The 7,257-nt window shown below is 27.1% G+C and overlaps 1 long non-coding RNA gene across 1 annotated transcript; it reads left to right on the plus strand.

The window, feature by feature from the left end:
* The first annotated feature begins 231 nt into the window (after positions 1–231).
* On the plus strand, positions 232–5,138 carry LOC111040444. Its single transcript, XR_002605198.1, has 4 exons — positions 232–293; positions 940–990; positions 4,728–4,788; positions 4,860–5,138. It is a non-coding gene; the product is annotated as an uncharacterized LOC111040444 (long non-coding RNA).
* Positions 5,139–7,257: the final 2,119 nt, after the last annotated feature.

The following is a 7,257-nucleotide window of genomic DNA, read 5'->3' on the forward strand; positions in this document are numbered from 1 at the left end:
AGATGTCTGCTAGTGTACCATTGTGATTTTTATCGTCTATAATTCCAGTGAAATAATTTGGTTGGATATTTGATGCAAAAATGAGTGTCATATTTCATTGTATCGTGCTAAATGAATAATTAATTTATAATTGTATATTTGTATGTTGTATTTAGTTACACAAATGTGTGTAGCTTATCGCATTAAAATATAAAACAACAAAAACAGATTTATGTGTAATATAATTGTTTTTAAATTTGTAGATATGATTTACGTACATCATGATGATTTGACAACTTTAAGACAAGATTTCGGTAAGTATACATTTCTAGTCATTTCTATTATTATATTCAAATATGTCATAATAGATACTGCTCTTATAGATGATTTAATATCTTACAATATGTAAGACAAATACAAATAAGAATTAATCTGTTCCAGTTCAGCATTGTTAAGAAATAACTACGATTCTAGCACTTAACTTAATGGCATAATGTACATTTATTTATGTGGTAAATGTGGTCCTGCCCGTGCAATGTAAACCACGAATTTTTTTTTATCCAACTAACTACTAACATTCTTTTTTATTATTATTATAAAATTTAATTATTACCTATTTATCCTATTTATAGTATTTAATTAATTTTAAAACAAGCTTTACTAATTTTATTCAATTGTTTAAAAAAAGATCAATACTATAGATAGGAAATAATTATAATTTATAATGATATACGTTGTTTAAGAAAGATTTGGTAGTTTACATTGCCCGGGCAGGACCACATTGATGTGGCAATGTACACATTGCCCGGCATTCCGCATTACCCGTAACATAAATACATTGAATTATTAACAGACGTCATCTCAAAGTCGTTCTTATAAAAGGTTCATCATAAAAAAGATTAATATTTTTGGTAAGCATGTTAAATGCAGAACAAGTATGAAATATTTATCTTTTTGTAGATGAATTATTAAAAGTAGACGAAGATTTTAACGCAATAATGGAAGATTTATGTAAGTACCTATTACTTCTTATGTATAATGCTATTTCTTAAATATTTTATCATATATACTGTATTTATAGATTATGAAATACATTATGAATATTATTGATATATTTCTTACTAATATGACGTTATTCTTTCGTTTCGTTAATACTTAGAATGATTTGTGCAATACAGACATTCATTATATCTCTCCCTAGTATAATTAAAAGATTGAACACCATTATCATAATATTACGAGCACTAAATCCTTTCACATCAAGTGATTTTATTTCATTATATATTTACCTGCAATAATATGTTTTGTTATCAGCATATTCTGCAGAATTTATTAATTTGACTGCACCCGAGTTGCGGTCAGAGATGATTTTCGAGATAAGCACATTATAACAGTTGTGGTCACGAAAATTGTAGGTAATATCCTAGTTGCTGTCATATAGGTTTTGAGGTATCAGTATTTTTGATTATTATTGTCCACGTGATTTGAGTATCCAAAATAATATCAATGAATGTAATCGATTTTTGTATCCACTAACTTCCATTTATATTATACCTGGGCCCATTGGCTATTGAGTTATGGGTTGCACCCTCAAAATATCCCGAGTATCAATATATCAATCGTTTAAAATATCCCCCTTTAAAAACATCCCTATTAGAAATATTCCACGTTTAAAATATCTCCGTTACAAATATCCCAACTAAAAATATCCACTACACAAAATATACCCAGCAATATAATCCCTTAACTCATACAAGTATACGAAAAAATAATTTTTTTAAATGAAAAATTAGAAACACTGTTTAACTTCTCTTAAACTATGTTAGTCAAACTAACATACACAAACTATTTTTTTCTAAACAATTTATGTATCAAAAGTTTTTTTCTAATTACAATATTGGCATATTAAATTTAACGATGAAATTTAATATTTACGAGTAATTTGTTTTTGACGAAATTTAATATTAAATTCAACTTATTGTTACTTATTACTAGTTATTAGTACCTATCCAATATTGTTAAATACCTGTTTGCACACAGATAAGATATAAATAACACTTTTTTATCGTAGTAATCGTAAATAAGATAACTAATTGAAGGTAATGAAAACATTGAAAACTATAAAATTGTACACATTTTGAATTTGAAATCAATTTTTATTTATTTGCAATTACGTTCTACAGTTCTATCTGATAAATTGTTCGAAGTTTAAACCTTGATGTTCCAAACATGATTCCAAACGTCTTAATAATTCCATTGATGTGGCAGCGTTTATTTGTTCTCTTCTCAAATTACTACAAGCCAGTCGTATTTTGTTTTTTAAATCTTGGAGATTAATAGGTGGATCTGCATATACAACATTTTTTAAATGCCCCCATAAAAAAAATCCAATGGGGTCAAGTCTGGAGATCTTGCTAGCCATGGAATTACTCTATGGGTACCAATTCATCGGTTAGGTTAAATTTCATTTAAATAATTTTTAACAATGATGGCGTTGTGTGCTGGTGCACCGTCTTGTTGAAAATACATATTTTCCCGCGTGGCTAATGAAACATTTTCTAGCAGTAACGGTAATTGATTAACAAGAAAATCCAGATATCTTCTACCTGTAAGTATTCCGTCGTAAAAATAAGGACCTAAAAGTATTCCACCAATTAATCCACACCACACATTTTTACCCCAAACTGTCTGATAGTTAGTTTCTCGGGACCAGTGTGGATTTGTATCGTCCTAAAACCTATTGTTTTGTTTGTTCATTACACCATTGTTTGTGAATTTAGATTCATCAGTCCACAAAATATTATTATAAAATAAATTGTCAATTTCAAATTGAACGCTAAACCATGACAAAAATTGTAATCTACGTTCATAATCTCCGATTCGTAAATGTTGGATAAACTCAGGTTTAAACGGGAACATTTTGTTTTTTTTTTAAATTTTATGTACTGCGCCAACTGCAGATATACCAATTTGTCGAGATACATATCTTATTGATGATCGTGGATAAGCACGTATGTAGGCCATTACCTGCAATTCAGTGTCTTCATCAAAATTATTTGGTCTAGGCTGCCGTTGTCTATTTTGGTTGCTAGGGAATTGACAATTTTCATTTAATCTACGTAAAAGTCTATGGACATAATTATGATGTAGATGAAACCTATCTGGATACCGATCTGCGTACACCCGAGCTGCTTGTCGAGAATTACGATTACATTCACCAAAAATAAGAATAAGTTCGACTTTTTCACTGCTATTCATTTTAATACAGTTCTTTCATGTAAAACAGTGTATTAAAGCAATAACGATTTTTTCAGAAAAACATGTGATACTTAATCAGAATAAAATAACCACGATGTTACATGAACAGTAACTGTCACAAGACTAGTTTGAAATCATTAAAACAATTGTTAATAGTTAGCGAAAATAATTTATCAACATTTATTTATAAAACAAATGCTGTTTAATAAAATCCTGTTCGTTATACATTTATTTTATAAATAAATGTATAACGAACAGGATTTACTATCTTAATTATTGGCAATTGTTGTCAAAGTTATTTTTATTATCTTATCTGTATGCAAATGTAATCTGTGGATACTAATAACTAGTAATAAGTAACAATAAGTTGAATTTAATTTGAAATTTCGTCAAAAACAAATTGCTCGTAAATATTAAATTTCATCGTTAAAATTAATATGCCAATATTGAAATTAGAAAAAAACTTTTGATACATAAATTGTTTAGAAAAAAATACTCTACCCGAATCTGCAGAAAAAAACTGGGGTTACCATTTAAAAAAAAGTAAGTTGTATTGCGCATGCGCGTACCGAGTGAGCTAAAAATTTGAAACTGGTCTGAAAATATGTATTTAAGTGCTCCCTATCACCTCCCGAAAACCCCATTTCAATACAATGTCACCCATCTGTGATATTCAGTGGTACCTCTTAGCGTGAACACACTGTATATTTGTATAATTTTGTACAAGGTTCACATGTATGTGTAGTTGATCAGATTGGAATGTAAAGACAGTTACAGAAGAAAACTAATGAATAATATGATTTATATTTTTACAGTTGCTTTTTTTATTATTAATGGTGATATTACAATTCCCATCTTGAATTTAAGTAAATATACTTTACAAATTATATCTTAATATTTCATAATGTGTACTGTGCTTTAGATGATTAAATATGTTACAATTAATAGTACAAATACAAATACTCATTAATCCTCTAGTAAAAGAAACATACCCCGTCTTGTTATATTTTTTAAATGCTTATTCGTTTAAAACCTTTGTTATTATGAGCGAAAGGAGCAGTATATAATATGTTATATTAGGAATTAAAGTTGCAAACCGTGAACTAACTGAAGGTAAGTTATTTTTTCCAATGATGATGTATAATTTCGTAGAATTACATGTTTTATTTATAAAAACTGTATAATTCATGTATATTTATGACTGTGTCTCCATGTAAATATAAAATTTACCATTTATAAAGTACCTATCGCTAAACACTTACCTGAACCTAATTGAAATCATTTAAGGCCCAATTATAAGATTTATTACGAATTACTAGTATGATGCTAATTCGGGTATGTATCTATTAGACTGGCTACAAAAAAACAACATAAATCTCTCACAATTAATTAAACTTTCGTTATATTAAAATATATATCTAAATAACAATGAATCAGTACCATAATTATATTCATCGATTCATAAACATTTATATAATTTAATTTTTTAGACGATGTGAACTTTCTATTTCCAACCAGCTATTGTCATGAGTACAGAAATAATAACTTATAGTAAGAATTAATATTTCAATACAATCACTAATACATATATCATACAAGTTACTTGCATATTTTTGTATTAGATGGTACAGCTTGAAGTTAAATGGTAAACATTAGTAGTACAAGGTAAATACATTTTATATAAATAATATTAACCAAAAAGTGTAAAGTTTTAACAAATTAAATTAACGTTTAGGATATGTCAAAATTAATGACTCTATAGTCTTTCCTTTTACATATGGGTGAAATATTTATAATACTAGTTAGAGAGAGATTTGGACTGAGTTTGATCTCCAGTTTTTAGATGATTAGGCCCATGTATTTAAATTTAATTTGTTTGTTGTGATTTACAGAAAGTACCTTATTTGATGCAATGTTTATATAAAATATATTTGATCATTAATTAATACACTAAATTAAATCAAACTCTTATTTTATTTTTGTTTTCAGATAAACACTTAGTTCTATCTGAATATTGCATTGCTTCAATAATGTTGACTTGATATACTAATAAATACATTATATTATTATATATTTAATATATATAAATAACTTTATTTAATTATAAATATAACGTTATATTATATATTATGACAATAAATTTAAATTGAATCCGATGAATTGTCTATTGTGTTCTAAATCAAATTACCTAGAGAAACATGTTCTAAATTATGATAGATTGATGACTAATTAGTTTCTAATTATTGAATTAAGTCTTTGAATTTTGTAGATATCTTATCTAATGTTCATTGATTGAGCGTTTGTTGTATTCTTTTCTAGGTATATAAACATTTCCACTTACAATTTTAAGTCATAACTATTATATTATATATTATATCATTCTATACCGTTTCTACTTTTTGATATTTGTGAATAATATTGTCTCTTTCCTGTTACTTCCTAATTGTTGAGACTTAAACGCCTGGCATTATTATTCACGAATACTAAATTTAATTTTACTTCGAGATTTTCCCAAGAGTTAGATTAATATTAATATCTTCTTCATTTAGAATACTGTTATTAAAACCACTCAAATTTTTAGGTATTATAACTTATAAGTGTCCGCACATTTACGCAAGTAGGTACGCAACACACGTCGTACTATAAATACGTCGTTAAACAATGTGTAGGTAATCCTATCGGTCTTCCGACCAACATAAGATAAGATATTTATAGTTTATAGTGTTTATACTATATATTTACAATTCGACGGATAAACCAAAAACTATCCAACCATCGGTATTTAAAATTAACAATAATTTATGAGAATCTGACAACAATATATGTATATATTACTTTTATATATACATATCATATAATGGATATAATATGATGTTTACTTTAAACGAGTGATATGAATAAAAAATAAAAATTAAAGATTTAAACTTTTTTTTTTTCGTTTTCATTTTCTCTGTTTGTTGGAATTCAGTGACTAGCAGCATTTGATATTTGTATCTATGGTTGTTGGATGTATGATGTGAATGTGAAAAATGGTATTGTATCCAAGGACGTTTTTAGGGCGGATGAGCGTATGCCCTGTGCTAAAATTCCCAAGTTTTTTTTTAATGCAAGCGATTTACTCACACATTATATTATAGATTTAGTTTAAATTTATATTTGACAAAGTTATAATGTTCGTTAGTTATTAGGTTCAATTTAGTATTTAAATACTGGTGCAACAGTGTACAGTATACACCATGGTAATATAAGTGAATAGTATTCTATATAGTGCACAGAATAAATTAATATCCGGGTGCGGAAATAATTTAATATATTATGTAACTTGGATAACACGATATCGGAAAAAATAAATACCCATATTGGAAACCAAAAACAAAAACGGGAAAAAAATTTTTTATGAGAATCAGAAATCGAAATACCATATAATATTTTCAGTTTCAAACCCTGTAGAATAACATGATGTTTAACAAAAAAGATTCCAATTTTTAATGTATTGCACATTTTGGGGAATTTCGCAACTGCTATTGTAGGTGACTATTGTAAAATATATTTTTAAATAATTATAATTCGTCCATCATAGCAAAATGGAAAATATTAATATTTTCGCAAACTTATTGTTTATAAATAATTAATGGAAGGTACCTTCTAGGAACTTTTAAAGTATATCGTTGTATTATGTTATACACGCAATGACATTTAAAATTTATTTTTTTTAGCAAAAACTTAATCGGCCTATTTGTATTTGGCACCGTATAACGATTATACATCTGTTTAAAATACTTAGAGCCACTGCGGTAGATTTAATTTGCAAGCTTAATATTTACTGAGGTGATACAAACAAAAAAATAGTTCCAATAATGTACCTGACTAACAGCACTTGGTATGACCTACTTATGAGAAACCTTGTTTTAAATTTTTAGTACTTATAACTACAAAAATTACAAATTTGTTACAACAAAAAAGTTTGAAAGGTTTTGATTTTTTGATGTATTTTGTCAACATTTGAACTGTATATTATGG

The sequence above is a fragment of the Myzus persicae genome, unplaced genomic scaffold, assembly GCF_001856785.1.
Source record: "Myzus persicae strain clone G006 unplaced genomic scaffold, MPER_G0061.0, whole genome shotgun sequence".
Lineage (NCBI taxonomy): Eukaryota > Metazoa > Arthropoda > Insecta > Hemiptera > Aphididae > Myzus > Myzus persicae.